Source organism: Perca fluviatilis, chromosome 17 (assembly GCF_010015445.1).
Source record: "Perca fluviatilis chromosome 17, GENO_Pfluv_1.0, whole genome shotgun sequence".
Lineage (NCBI taxonomy): Eukaryota > Metazoa > Chordata > Actinopteri > Perciformes > Percidae > Perca > Perca fluviatilis.
The window spans coordinates 35,394,759-35,408,890 of NC_053128.1; the positions used below are offsets into that span (position 1 = coordinate 35,394,759).

Sequence of the window (14,132 nt, forward strand, 5' to 3'; positions counted from 1 at the left end):
CTGAACATGTTATGCTTTATTGCTCCATCTAAATTGTTTTTTTGCAAATGTTATAAATCAATGTGATGCTCTGAACTGTATTATTTAACCTACATGAGGTAAACCGCGTGTGTGTGTGTGTGTGTGTGTGTGTGTGTGTGTGTGTGTGTGTGTGTGTGTGTGTGTGAGATGGGGGGGAGAGTGAGTGTGCTGTTGGTGCTGCTGTTTTTACTAAACTGCTTGTTTTTAATTACTATGGACACCACATCATCTATAGTGCTGTTAAATGTCTTTTTTTAAATAGTTATTTTTATAATTGCCATACCTACTCAGGGACTACAGGTGGAAATTAGCAATTGCTGCTATAACCTGGCCCAAGACATATTCTCTTGTTTAACAAGTTTAATGTCTATTTGTACATTGTCCCTGTTTCACATAAATACATTTCTATTACATTTAAAAGCCTAAAAATCCATCCATCCATCTTCGTCCGCTTATCCGGTGTCGGGTCGCGGGGGGAGCAGCTCCAGCAGGGGACCCCAAACTTCCCTTTCCCGAGCAACATTAACCAGCTCCGACTGGGGGATCCCGAGGCGTTCCCAGGCCAGGTTGGAGATATAATCCCTCCACCTAGTCCTGGGTCTTCCCCGAGGCCTCCTCCCAGCTGGACGTGCCTGGAACACCTCCCTAGGGAGGCGCCCAGGGGGCATCCTTACCAGAAGCCCGAACCACCTCAACTGGCTCCTTTCGACGCAAAGGAGCAGCGGCTCTACTCCGAGCTCCTCACGGATGACTGAGCTTCTCACCCTATCTCTAAGGGAGACGCCAGTCCGTTGTTCCACGACCAGGACGGAATCCGCATTGTTCCTCCTCAACCCGAGGTTCGACTATCGGCTGAACCCTCCTTTCCAGCACCTTGGAGTAGACTTTACCAGGGAGGCTGAGAAGTGTGATACCCCGGTAATTGGCACACACCCTCTGGTCCCCCTTTTTAAAAAGGGGAACCACCACCCCAGTCTGCCACTCCTTTGGCACTGTTCCAGACTTCCACGCAATGTTGAAGAGACGTGTCAACCAGGACAGCCCCTCCACACCCAGAGCCTTGAGCATTTCTGGACGGATCTCATCAATCCCAGGGGCTTTGCCACTGTGGAGTTGTTTGACTACATCAGTGACTTCCGCCCGGGAAATCGACGACAATCCCCCGTCATCCTCCAGCTCTGCCTCTAACATAGAGGGCGTATTAGTCGGATTCAGGAGTTCCTCAAAGTGCTCCTTCCACCGCCCTATTACCTCCTCAGTTGAGGTCAACAGTGTCCCATCCTTACTGTACACAGCTTGGATGGTTCCCCGCTTCCCCCTCCTGAGGTGGGCGAACAGTTTTCCAGAAGCACTTTGGTGCCGACCGAAAGTCCTTCTCCATGTCTTCTCCAAACTTCTCCCACACCCGCTGCTTTGCCTCTTTCACGGCAGAGGCTGCAGCCTCGTGCCGGGTACCCTGCAACTGCCTCCGGAGTCCTTTGGGATAACATATCCCGGAAAGACTCCTTCTTCAGTCGGACGGCTTCCCTGACCACCGGTGTCCACCATGGTGTTCGTGGGTTACCGCCCCTTGAGGCACCTAAGACCCAAAGACCACAGCTCCTCGCCGCAGCTTCAGCAATGGAAACTTTGAACATTGTCCACTTGGGTTCAATGCCCCCAGCCTCCACAGGGATGCACGAAAAGCTCCGCCGGAGGTGCGAGTTGAAAGTCCGTTGGACAGGGGCCTCCTCCAGACGTTCCCAATTTACCCGCACTACACGTTTGGGCTTACCAGGTCTGTCCAGAGTCTTCCCCACCCCCTGACCCAACTCACCACCAGATGGTGATCGGTTGACAGCTCTGCCCCTCTCTTCACCCGAGTGTCCAAAACAGACGGCCTCAGATCAGATGAAAGCACGATTATACAATCGATCATTGACCTTCGGCCTAGGGTGCTCTGGTACCTGGTATACTTATGAGCATCCCTATATTCGAACATGGTGTTCGTTATAGACAATCCATACTACGCACAGAAGTCCAACAACAAACAACCACTCTGGTTTAGATCAGGGAGGCCGTTCCTCCCAATCACGCCTCAGGTGTCTCCATCATTGCCCACGTGGTGCGTTGAAGTCCCCCAGCAGAACAATGGAGTTCCCCCACTGGCGCCCCATGCAGGACTCCACTCAAGGTCTCCAAGAAGGCCGAATACTCCGAACTCCTGTTTGGTGCATATGCACAAACAACAGTCAGAGTTTTCCCCCACAACCCGCGAGGCTAGGGAGGGCGACCCTTCGTCCACCGGGGTAGACTCCAACGTAGCGGCTCAGCCGGGGGCTTGTTAGTATCCCCACACCCGGCTCGGCCGCACACCCTGAGCAACTCCGAGAAGAAAAGAGTCCAACCCTATCCAGGAGTACGGTTCCAGAACCGGAGACTGTGCGTGAGGTAAGCCCCACCAGATCTAACCGGTAGCGCTCCACCTCCCGCACCAGTTCCGGCTCCTTCCCCCACAGAGAGGTGACGTTCCACGTCCCCAGAGCCAGCGTCTGCTGCCCGGGTCTGGTCCGTCGAGGCCCCTGACCTTCACTGCCACTCATGTAGCAGCGCACCCGACCCCAGCGGTTCCTCCCACAGGTGGTGGGCCCATGGGCTGGAGAGATGGGAGCCACGAAGCTTGTTCGGGCTGTGCCCGGCCGGGCTCCGTGGCAAACCCGGCCACCAGGCACTCGCCGACGAGCCCGCCGTCTGGGCCTGGCTCCAGACAGGGGCCCCGGGCTTCCTCCGGGCAGGGTCACTCCATTTCTACCTCGTTTCTTCATTGGGGTTTTTGAACCATTCTTTGTCTGGCCCCTCACCTGAGACCACTTTGCCTTTGGAGACCCTACCAGGAGCACAAAGCTCCAGACAACACAGCCCTCAGGTTCACAGAGACACACAAACCTTGCCACCACGATAAGGTGATGGTTCACGGAGAAGCATTACAATTACAATTTTCTGTATTTTTTTTAAAAACTAGACAAATTTCTTTTCTAAAACTGGACTAAATTTCATCAGTTTTTGTCCAGTAAATCTAGACTAAAATAGTCGTGGATAATTCTGACTAAAATGAGACTAAATTGCTCAGACTTTTAGTTGACTGAGACTTGAATAGACTAAAAAGAATATCAACGTGACTAAAACTAATAAAATCTAAAATGACGGGCGGCCTCTAGCTCAACCAGTAAAAGTGTTCACCCCATGTTGGCTGAGTCCTGCAGTGGTGCAGGGTTCGAATCTGACCTGCTGCCCTTTGCTGTGTCATCCCCCATCTCTCTACCCCTTTCATGTCTATCCACTTTCAAATAAAGCGAAAATGCCCCAAAAAAAAGAAGAAAAAAAAAGAAAACTAAAATAACAGTTTGACACAAAGACTAGAGTAAAACTAAAATTAAAAAAGGATGCCAAAAACAACACTAGTTCTCATGTCAAGGAGCACAAATTACTGTCATTTCATTTGCTTTTTTGACCTCTCCAACAGAACTTGAGATGTCCTTCCCTTGTTGGAACATGCCTCTTGGATTTTGGATTCAGCACTCCACCGAAAATCTCAATTGTTGAAGTGAAACCTCCTTCTTTCAACCAAAATTATGTTTTGCATAAAATGCTTGATCCTAACTGGTCATTCACTCAGACCTGTACATTCATTATTTTTAAATGGTTTGAACATACAATATGTAACTTTCTGCCACTAGGGGTCTCTCAACCAAAACAATGGATTGTAAGAACACAACTCATAAAAATATATAACATAGGTATGGTCATTTTTAGACATTTTAATGCAGAAATGTTACATATTGTACCTTTAAACACACACATTGGTGAGAAAATCTACAGTTGTTACATATGGCACATATGTGTCGTAAAATCATTATCTCAAGCTGTAGACTGAAGATTAAGTGTAAATTCTCCATTCACTTTCTATCTGACAGCTCACACTTTTACTATTGTTCAGTGTAGGATGATTAAATATAAGAAGGTGAGAATAAGCTATGATCAGGCATCTGATATACAGCATATAAATACACTATGTAGAGTACTATTTACAGAGCATACCCACGGAAGATGCAAAAACTGATTAATGGTCTATAAGTCACGGGCACTTTACTCAGGAGGCTTTGACCTTTAGTGGGAGGATCATGTTTGCTCTGGTCTGAATCAGTTGGTGAAACAAACCAAAATACAGCAACACAAGTCATGTGACAACATTTACATCAGATGTGTCTTTAAATGGATTTCATAAAGACAGGGGTGGTTTCCTAAGCTGTTTGCTAAACAATGTGAAGATTTCTCTGCTAATGTGTGTTTTCGAACGTTGACCTAACATGTTCATCAGAGCAGATTCCTCTGAAGCTCCGCCCCTCCTCACGACTCCAAGTCGTCTGTGAGTTGCCATGGAGCTATGTTGCTAAAGTGCAAACTTGTCCTCATCCCATAATCCCATAAAGCAGCGCAGCTGAGTACGGCATCTGGTGTAGTCCAAAAATGTGATGTTCTTCCAGTAGTTGGGTTTATTTGAGGTTTGACACAAAAATTGGGTTGTAGGCTATTTCTGATAATAAACAGGAACACAGTCTGTAGCACTGTGTGTTGGTGCGTAAAGTCAGACCTACCACAACTGATGAAGTCCTGAAGTGATGAAGGACTCCTGGGAAGAGAGGAGGATTGTTTTTATTTCACTCTTAGGTGCAAAGTAGAACTTGTACTGAATATTTAAATGTCTTGTAGTTTTCCCGACAGTTGCAGTTTGCACGATTTTGAAATTCAGGCAGAAAATAGAAACTTTTGATGTATCAAAAAAACTTTGACAGGCAACACAGAAGTGAGATTTATGTTTTATCACCACCATTAGACCATATATAAAACAGCATAAAGATATGAAAGTAGCAGAAATCTGTTAAAAACATTAAAACTACCAAATGAAGATGAAGATACTTCAAGTTGAGATTGTGAATTTAATGAAACATATCAGCTGTTACAGATGTTACAGATCTGATAGATGTTACTTTAAAACAAGACAAACTCAATCTAATTACAAATAATCTAACTGTGACGTCCAGACGGAGTGATGACAGGCACTGGGGTGGGACAATGGTAGAGTGCACCAGTGTACAGAGGCTCAGTCCTCGATGCAGAAGCCGTGGGTTCGAGTCCAACCTGCGACTCTTTCCTGCATGCCCCCCCCCTCTTCTTTCAAAGCTGTCACTAATAAAGGCCTAAAATGCCAAAAAATACTCTTTAAGAGAATAAAAGCTGGGTTATTATTGATAAAGTGTAAAACAACATCAGGGTTCTGATTGGATGATGTCTGGTGTTGGTGACCAATCAGAAGACAGAACCCAAATAAACATGAATTAAAATCAATAAAACAGGAAATATATCAACAACAACAGAAAACATTAAACTAACATCGCTACGGTTACAAACAGTTACAGAATAAATCAATCAACAAGAAAATATAAAAACATGAAACCAATAATCCCCAAATATAAACATAATTTCGGTCTAATAAATCATCACTAATTATATTAAACAGAAAATAAACTTAACTTCTAAATATATTAACCAACTATTATAAAACAGCAGATTTAATGAGATGTAGTTATAATATTTAAAGAGCCCCTATTATATTCCCTTTCTGTGTCATCTTTGTAGGGTCTCCTAGAATAGGTTTACATGCTTCAATGTTCAACTGCTTCAAAAAACACATAATGGGCCCTATTCTGCACCTGGCGCAAAAGGTGTGTTCAGGTGCATTCTGGGTGTGCTGGTCTTACAGGGAGGTGTGTTCAGGTGCACTCTGGGCGTGCTGGTCTTACAGGGAGGTGTGTTCAGGTGCATTCTGGGTGTGCTGGTCTTACAGGGAGGTGTGTTCAGGTGCATTCTGGGCGTGCTGGTCTTACAGGGAGGTGTGTTCAGGTGCATTCTGGGCATGCTGGTCTTACAGGGAGGTGTGTTCAGGTGTATTCTGGGCGTGCTGGTCTTACAGGGAGGTGTGTTCAGGTGCATTCTGGGCGTGCTGGTCTTACAGGGAGGTGTGTTCAGGTTCATTCTGGGCGTGCTGGTCTTACAGGGAGGTGTGTTCAGGTTCATTCTGGGCGTGCTGGTCTTACAGGGAGGTGTGTTCAGGTGCATGCTGGGCGTGCTGGTCTTACAGGGAGGTGTGTTCAGGTGCATTCTGGGCGTGCTAGTCTTACAGGGAGGTGTGTTCAGGTTCATTCTGGGCGTGCTGGTCTTACAGGGAGGTGTGTTCAGGTGCATTCTGGGCGTGCTGGTCTTACAGGGAGGTGTGTTCAGGTGCATGCTGGGCGTGCTGGTCTTACAGGGAGGTGTGTTCAGGTGCATTCTGGGCGTGCTAGTCTTACAGGGAGGTGTGTTCAGGTTCATTCTGGGCGTGCTGGTCTTACAGGGAGGTGTGTTCAGGTTCATTCTGGGCGTGCTGGTCTTACAGGGAGGTGTGTTCAGGTGCATTCTGGGAGTATTGCTATCTTGAGGCAGCAGGAAGTGATCACACCATTGACCAACAAAAACCTGGTCTAAAGTCAATAACGCAGCATTTCATTGTTATTTTAACAGAGCATTAGTAAAATGCTCCTAGCAGCACACAAACATGCAGAAGATTACAAATAAAAATATTAGGGTGTAAATCCTCCATCGTAATAGCAATGCTCCAAGGTCAAAACGTGCCTGGCTTTTAAAGGGAATGGGAGATGATCTCTGATTGGTTGATGAATGGGAGATGATCTCTGATTGGTTGATGAATGGGAGATGATCTCTGATTGGTTGATTGCATGTTACGCCCAAAACACACCTCTGATTAATGAAGACACTAAGAACAACCCTTTAGAACCAGGCGCCCGGCGCACGGACCCTTTTTACACCGTCAAACTAGCAAAAGTGGATTTGGACACGCCCTAAACACACCTGCTCCAGGCGCTTCACACCATATGATCAGATTGTTTAAATAGGGCCCATTATCTTTCTCATATTGCCCATTACTGCACCTCCTCTGTCTGTTTCACATGGCTACATACACAAAAAACTATTTACCACACTAAACGATGGGAAAAAATCCCAAAAAGCATAACAGGGGCTCTTTAAACATGAAGTTTTCTTCTCACTGCAGCTTACATGATCTCAAAGTCCTAACAACAAAAAGCTGAGACAGCTTCTAAAAAATGTAGGGCTGCCCTCCTCAACTTTTCAAACCCATCAACGAGCTTCTTAGACTGATCAGCTGACTCTTTGATTCCCTCTACTATCATTTTAGCCTCGTTAGGGGTCTGATTTGCATTCTGAACAACCATCACTGTTTTATCCATTTTATCCATTGTCTCCATTGCTGTTTCAACTTCAGACAAGACTTTTATACAAATGTCTATGAGCTGAGACACAGGTTTAAGAGTCTCCTGACACCCCTCCAGCTTGATTCGCAGAGCTTTTGCAGACCGAGCTATTATTTTCTTCAGGAAGTTCTTCAGCGGTTCAATGATCTCCATGAAGCTTTTCCCCAGCTCACCTACTTTCTCCATACTTCCGTTTTCTCTCATCTTATTTATGGCAGCTTGAACAAAAACTTCCCCAGCACAAAATGCTCCTGCTCCTATCATTACTAAGCTAGCCCCTCCAGAGAACGGAACTCCAGCTAACCCGAGTCCGACAGCTGAGATCCCTAAAATAATCCTTGTTGTCTGGCTGTCTAGTCCTCCCAGCATCTCTCTGACTTCCTGAAACCCTTTGACAATCTCTCTCAACATTGGACATTTTTGGACGATCATTTCAATGAATTTAGCTGTAAGTTGTTGAAGATCGTTCAACAACTCAGAAAGGAAAGAAGGCAGTTCTTTGCTGAATGTTGGTGCCATTTCCATGGAGGATTCTTCAGGATCTGTATCTGTATCTTTTGAATGTGTCTGTCTTCAGTCTGGGAGATTGGTGTTTGTCTTATTGGTGTTAGGACTTGGCCTGACTGAGCAAAATGATCTCTAGGCTGGAGGGTAGTTCTGGATTGATGATCTTTACACGTGTTCTCAGCCAACAGCAGATACTCCAGACTCTAATGAAGAAGCTGACTTTAAATGAAACTGTGATCTGATGTGATGAGAAAGGTTCTGTGGAGACAGGAAGAGACACACACCATCAGAATAAATACACACACACACACACACACACACACACACACACACACACACACACACACACACACACACACACACACACACACACACACACACACACACACACACACACACACACACACACAGGTGTCTCCTCCCAGCTCCACTCAGGTACATGCTGCTGCTGCAGCTGGGAGGAGAACTCCCTTAGACTCACCTTAGACTTCTGAAGAACTGACTAACTACCAGTTTAACTTTATCACCAGGAAGAGCACATCGTCTCAATCTGTCAACAACAAACTGTTGTGTTTGCTGGTAACCGTGGAAACGCCTGTAAAGAGAATGTGATTAACAAAAGAGTAGGGAGGTCAGCAGGCCTCTGCTTTAAAGATTATTTTTTGGGCTTTTCCACCTTTATTTGATAGGACAGCTAGGTGAGAAAGAGGAGAGAGAGAGAAGACATGCAAGAAATTGTCTCAGGTCAGATTCGAACCCTGGACGTCTGCGTCGAGGCATAAACCTCCAAGTACATGTGCGCCTGCTTTACACACTGATCCAACCCAGCCACAGCAGGCCTCTGTTTTAACTTCAGTCTACGCTACGTACGTGGAGATACCGACCCTACGCCATTGCCATGACGCCATCTCTCTAAAAATGTAACGCTACCAAGCCACATCACTCGGCCGTGGCTTGGTAGCGTTGCATTTGCCCCCCGACTCATTTCCTGGTTCTCCTTCTCCATAAACAACATGAAATCAAGGAGAGGGTTAACTTCTCCTGCTCCAGATCTCCCAGTGATCAAAGTCAGTGTGAACAGCCTGCCTGTATTTCCACCATGAAGACTCTGGTCTGTGTGTGTGTGTCTGTTTGTCTCTGTGTGTCTCTGTGTGTGTGAGGGTGTGTGTGTGTCTGTGTGTGTGTCTCTGTGTGTGTGTGTGTATGTGTGTGTGTGTCTCTGTGTGTCTCTGTGTGTGTGAGGGTGTGTGTGTGTCTCTGTGTGTGTGTCTCTGTGTGTGTGTCTCTGTGTGTGTGTGTGTGTGTGTCTGTTTGTCTCTGTGTGTGTGTCTCTGTGTGTGTCTCTCTGTGTGTGTCTATGTATGTGTCCCTGTGTGTGTATGTGTGTGTGTGTGTGTGTGTGTGTGTCTCTGTGTGTCTCTGTGTGTGGGTGTGTGTCTCTGTGTGTGTATCTGTGTGTGTGTGTGTGTGTGTCTCTGTGTGTGGGTGTGTGTCTCTGTGTGTGTATCTGTGTGTGTGTGTGTGTGTGTGTCTGTGTGTCTGTGTGTGGCTCTGTGCCATCAAACCAGTCCTACTGCCTGAAGATCGAAGAGAACATTCAGTTCAGGGTGTGACAGCAGCACAGGAATGATGATTGGTGGGGACATAACAGGTAGATTAGTCTAGGTACTAGTTCTGTGTTTGTCACAAGGTTCACGCAGGGGTGCCAGCTGCCAAAAATAGTTTGGGGGGGGTGGGGGCAAACGCTTTGAAAGTGATAACTGACGACTCATCTGATGTTTCTATGATGCACTGCAGGAATCAGATTTGAAGCGCCAACACCACAGAACCATAACAGCATAAATAAATCCACTTAGTACAGTTTTAATACAGACAATATTTAGATGGTTCTTTGTTCTGAAGGTCATTTAGGATAAGCTTAGATAGTAAAGCACAAGACTCACAGTGGCTAACCGAGCATACATGGCACAGCATACTGGATACAACTATGAATAAGACTAAAAACAGGCAGACATAAGGAGAACACTAAGAACCTGTGGATTTGAAAGTCCACATATCACAATTTCTAGAACTGTGGGTAAAGTTTCACTTCACATGTCTTTCTTACAACAATGTTGCGCAACAAGAAGTTCAGCAGCAATGTGACCGTTTGGAAGGAGGTGAGGATGTATTTAAACTGAACATGAAATGCAGCTGATGCTTAAAGCCAGTCTGATCTTCATGCCTGTATTCAGGTACCAGCGTATTCTTTCCAAAAAAAGATGACAGCCAATGGTGTGTGCTGTTTCTATAGTCTATGTCCACCATGTACAGAATATGTGGGAAATAATACAAACAATGTGAGTATAGCATGAGGGTCTAAATCATGTTCAAAGGTGTGTGTGTGTTTCTGTGTGTGTGTGTGTGTGTTATTACCTGTGTGTGTCTGTGTGTGTGTTCTTACCTGTGTGTCTATTAGCTGTGTGAGGCGGTGCAGGTGAAGCAGCAACTGAGCGTGCTCAGTCTGTCTCTCAGCTTTAAGTCCTCTGAGCCGTTTCTCTGAAATCACATTTCAACGAGCCAAATGTGATTGGCAGTACGGTTTAGAGGAGACGTGGGACGTCCCACAGCTGCTCTGCCTGTATTTCCACCATGAAAAATCTGGTCTATGTGGAACTGACTGGCTCTGTGCCATCAAACCATCAAACTGCCTGAAGATCGAAGAGAACATTCAGTTCAGGGGTGTGACAGCAGCACAGGAATGATGATTGGTGGGGACATAACAGGTAGATGATCAGTCCAGGACCTAGTTCTGTGTTTATCTCAAGGTTCACCCAGGGATGCCAGCTGCCAGAAATAGGTCTGGGGGGGGGGTTAAGGCCCAAACGCTCTGAAAGTGATAACTGACGCCTCATCTGATGTTTCTATGATGCACTGCAGGCATCAGATATTAACCATGTTAGAAAAGGTCTATTTATACCAGGGGTTTTCTAACTTTTTGTGTGTGTGGACCACTATCTGTAATCTAGAATTTTGGCAGACCACCTCATGATAAACATATTAAAATATGTCTACACACAGTCCTACCTGAATTAATCTGCACCCCTTAATAGGCCTACTTGCACTATAACTGGTCATCACATCAGTACAACAGGCTGTCATAAGGAAGTTTACTGCACACAACGGCTGAAACATATTTCATTTATTAATTTACTCAAGCGCCCAAATCAGGTTCATTTGATAAACAAGCATATTTCCATAGCAAATAAATCTATACAGTAATAAGAACACTTGGATATAGTCAACATTTCAAAACCTAGCCTTTTTTAGTAATCACACAATAATTTCAAAATGTATTTTGAAATTAAATTGTATATCAATATACCTACTTTAATTTTTATGGGAATTTCCTGGTAAAATGAAGGTTAAAAAACTATTATTTTATATTTTAAAATTGACACACGTGGTATAAAACTAGCCCCAGTGTCTTCATCACCAGTGCCATCTTAAGACGTTAAAGATGAAAAGTTATTAAAAGAAAAACTTATCGTCATAGGGCGTGGCCGTGGCGGGGCGGCCATTTTGTGCCACGCCCCCGTTAATAATTAATGAATTGTATGACGTAGAGTCTTGTGTGAGGTATCATTGAACTCAGCTGGGAGTTCCCTTTTCATTGGTGACAACTTTCAGCATCTGAGTGCCGCGCAAATGCTCGGTCGCAAGGAGCGGCGTCCGCCGGTAACCCCGATGCTCGCCAAGGCAAGGGCCCGTCCATCGCTGCTCGCAGCCTTAATTTTTATTTGTAGTCCTTCTAGGAGAGAGGCCAGGGCAGGTGTGAAGGTGACCTTTTATTTAAAGTTTTATACTGAGCAATAATACTTTATGTTATACCATGGTCTGGGTGAATACTCGATTCTGATTGGCTGCAGGGTGTCTATGAAAAAGTGATGTAGGACACCTAGTAAAGGAGTTCGGTGAATGAATTTGCTACATTAAATCAAAAAGGAAATGTGGGATTATTATTTACAACTCGTCCTCTGAACACCACAGGATGGCGCTAAAACACACAAGGGATCACATCGCAGATCAAATTCTTCGTTAAAGTTATATTGTTTTTGGGATAATGACATGGCTGAGAGCTAACTTGTCCAGTTGTTCAACATACTGTCAAATTATTTTTACTGATTGCCAACTGTTGTTATTGACTTTGGATCTTGCTAGCATAGCATTAGCTTTCTGGCTTGTAGCTGAGCCGACTATAAATATCTCCGGTCGCTAAGGGTGGCAAAGTCGTATTTAAGGTCCTTCCTAATTCCTGGGGGGGTGAACAACGTTTGCATTGCATGAGAACCTGATGGATGGGAGTGATTCTTCCAGGTAATAGTCAAACCATCAGGCATAACCAGGGAAACTTTAGATTTTGATTGTAAAACTAATTAAAATATAAACTAATTTTTTAAAACTATGTTATTTGGCAAGTGACCGTGGTATAAGTGGGTTAATTAACCCTTACATATTCGACTGTTGAACTCTGGTTTAATTTTAAATATACTCAATATTAAACCAGAGTTCAAAAGTCCAAATATATATCCACTTCTCTAAAGACTCACTGTTGGACTCTTGGACTGAGACTGAATTATTGTATCGAGGCTGTAAATTAATTCCTGTTTATGACCTTTATCAGAGCTGATCCCTGAGTAGACCCTGAGATCCTGGTTCATACAGAGATAGGAAAGGTAGCATTTGTTTTAAACAGTCTTAAATATGAAACATGGTTCATGTATGATCTGCTGAAAACTAATGTTTAATATTTAATGCTTCACAGACTGTTGGGTTAGCTCCAGTTGATGTTATTATAAATCATGAGGAGTCGCTGTGAACAGTTAAAGCACAACGCAAAGCCAATTTGTGGCTTGGGGAAAGTACACACAAAGTCAATTCAAAGAAGCAAATTACACAAGTTTACAAATTTTATTCAAGCAAGAAATTTCCAAGATGCTGTACCATGAAACCCTTCAGCGTTGAGATTCTCCTGATCAGCCCTGATCCATCCAAACTAGGGTTGTGCCGATGGACGATATCATCGTCCATCGTTGATGTCGGGCAGCCATCACGATGGAGCGCAACCATCGTGATGTGTCCCCCCCCCCCCCCGTCAAAAACACTAATCCTAGTCGTCGGCACTGGACGGGAAATTGACAAGTGCGTCGGTCTTAAACTAGCAAAGACAAAAAGACAAGATTGGCTGTAGTGATACATTCTCTCTCTCTCCCTGTCAGCTGATTGGCTGTAGTGATACATTCTCTCTCTCTCCCTGTCAGCTGATTGGCTGTAGTGATACATTCTCTCTCTCTCCCTGTCAGCTGATTGGCTGTAGTGATCCATTCTCTCTTTCTCCCTGTCGGCTGATTGGCTGTAGTGATCCATTCTCTCTCTCTCCCTGTCAGTTGATTGGCTGTAGTGATACATTCTCTCTCTCTCCTGTCAGTTGATTGGCTGTAGTGATACATTCTCTCTCTCTCCTGTCAGTTGATTGGCTGTAGTGATACATTCTCTCTCTCTCTCCCTGTCAGTTGATTGGCTGTAGTGATACATTCTCTCTCTCTCTCCCTGTCAGCTGTAGCTCGCTCTACCTTCTAGTAACGTTGCACGCAGCGGTCTCGAGTGAGAGAGAAAAAAGCGTTAAAAGTGGAGCGCTATCACCCTTTCCTTTCTCCCCTCATTGGACTAAGTTTATCGACACTACTCTGTGCGTGCATCAATAAGTCAGTCTGAGGTCCTGTAGGTACGGGATGATGTTATGGAGGATTTATGAATGTACGTTAGCAAAAGGCTAATTAACGAGGGTGCTATTTTATGTGTGAGCTAATATTGCGCATCTGTTCATGTGCGCCGCAAGAGTTATGTTTCTGTTTATTGAATGTGTTATTCAGTGCAAACATAACCGTGAATGTAGTTTAAACTCAGTAATGATGGTATGTTAGGTTATTACTGTCGCAAATGTCCCACTGTACTGTCGCTACGCAGATCACGGACATCTGATTGACTTTACTGCACCGTACTGAGTGAAAGTAGGTCAAGTTGTAAAACCTACCAGCAGGGCACCATTTACAGAGGGCATTTAAATGTATCTCTAATCGTTTCTATGTTAACTGTTGGCCCATAGTAGTAGGAAAAAATATTTATGTAAAGATACCGCTTACAACCCCGACGACGACGATATCATCGTCCATCACGATGTTTTACTCTAACCATCGT

The 14,132-nt window shown here is 44.8% G+C and overlaps 1 protein-coding gene and 1 long non-coding RNA gene across 4 annotated transcripts in view; one reads left to right on the forward strand and one right to left on the reverse strand.

The window, feature by feature from the left end:
- Positions 1 to 14,132, forward strand: part of LOC120545274 — a 347,924-nt gene that overhangs the window by 134,563 nt on the left and 199,229 nt on the right. The window lies entirely within an intron of this gene.
- LOC120545332 overlaps positions 6,847 to 14,132 on the reverse strand; it is a 10,705-nt gene continuing 3,419 nt past the window's right edge. The window contains exons 2-4 of one of the 2 annotated variants that reach the window (XR_005636655.1): positions 10,339 to 10,433; positions 8,377 to 8,490; positions 6,847 to 8,153 (exon numbers count right to left, since the gene is read on the reverse strand). This is a non-coding gene — a long non-coding RNA (uncharacterized LOC120545332). The remainder of the gene's footprint in view (positions 8,154 to 8,376; positions 8,491 to 10,338; positions 10,434 to 14,132) is intronic. The other variant, XR_005636656.1, reaches the window with a different exon arrangement.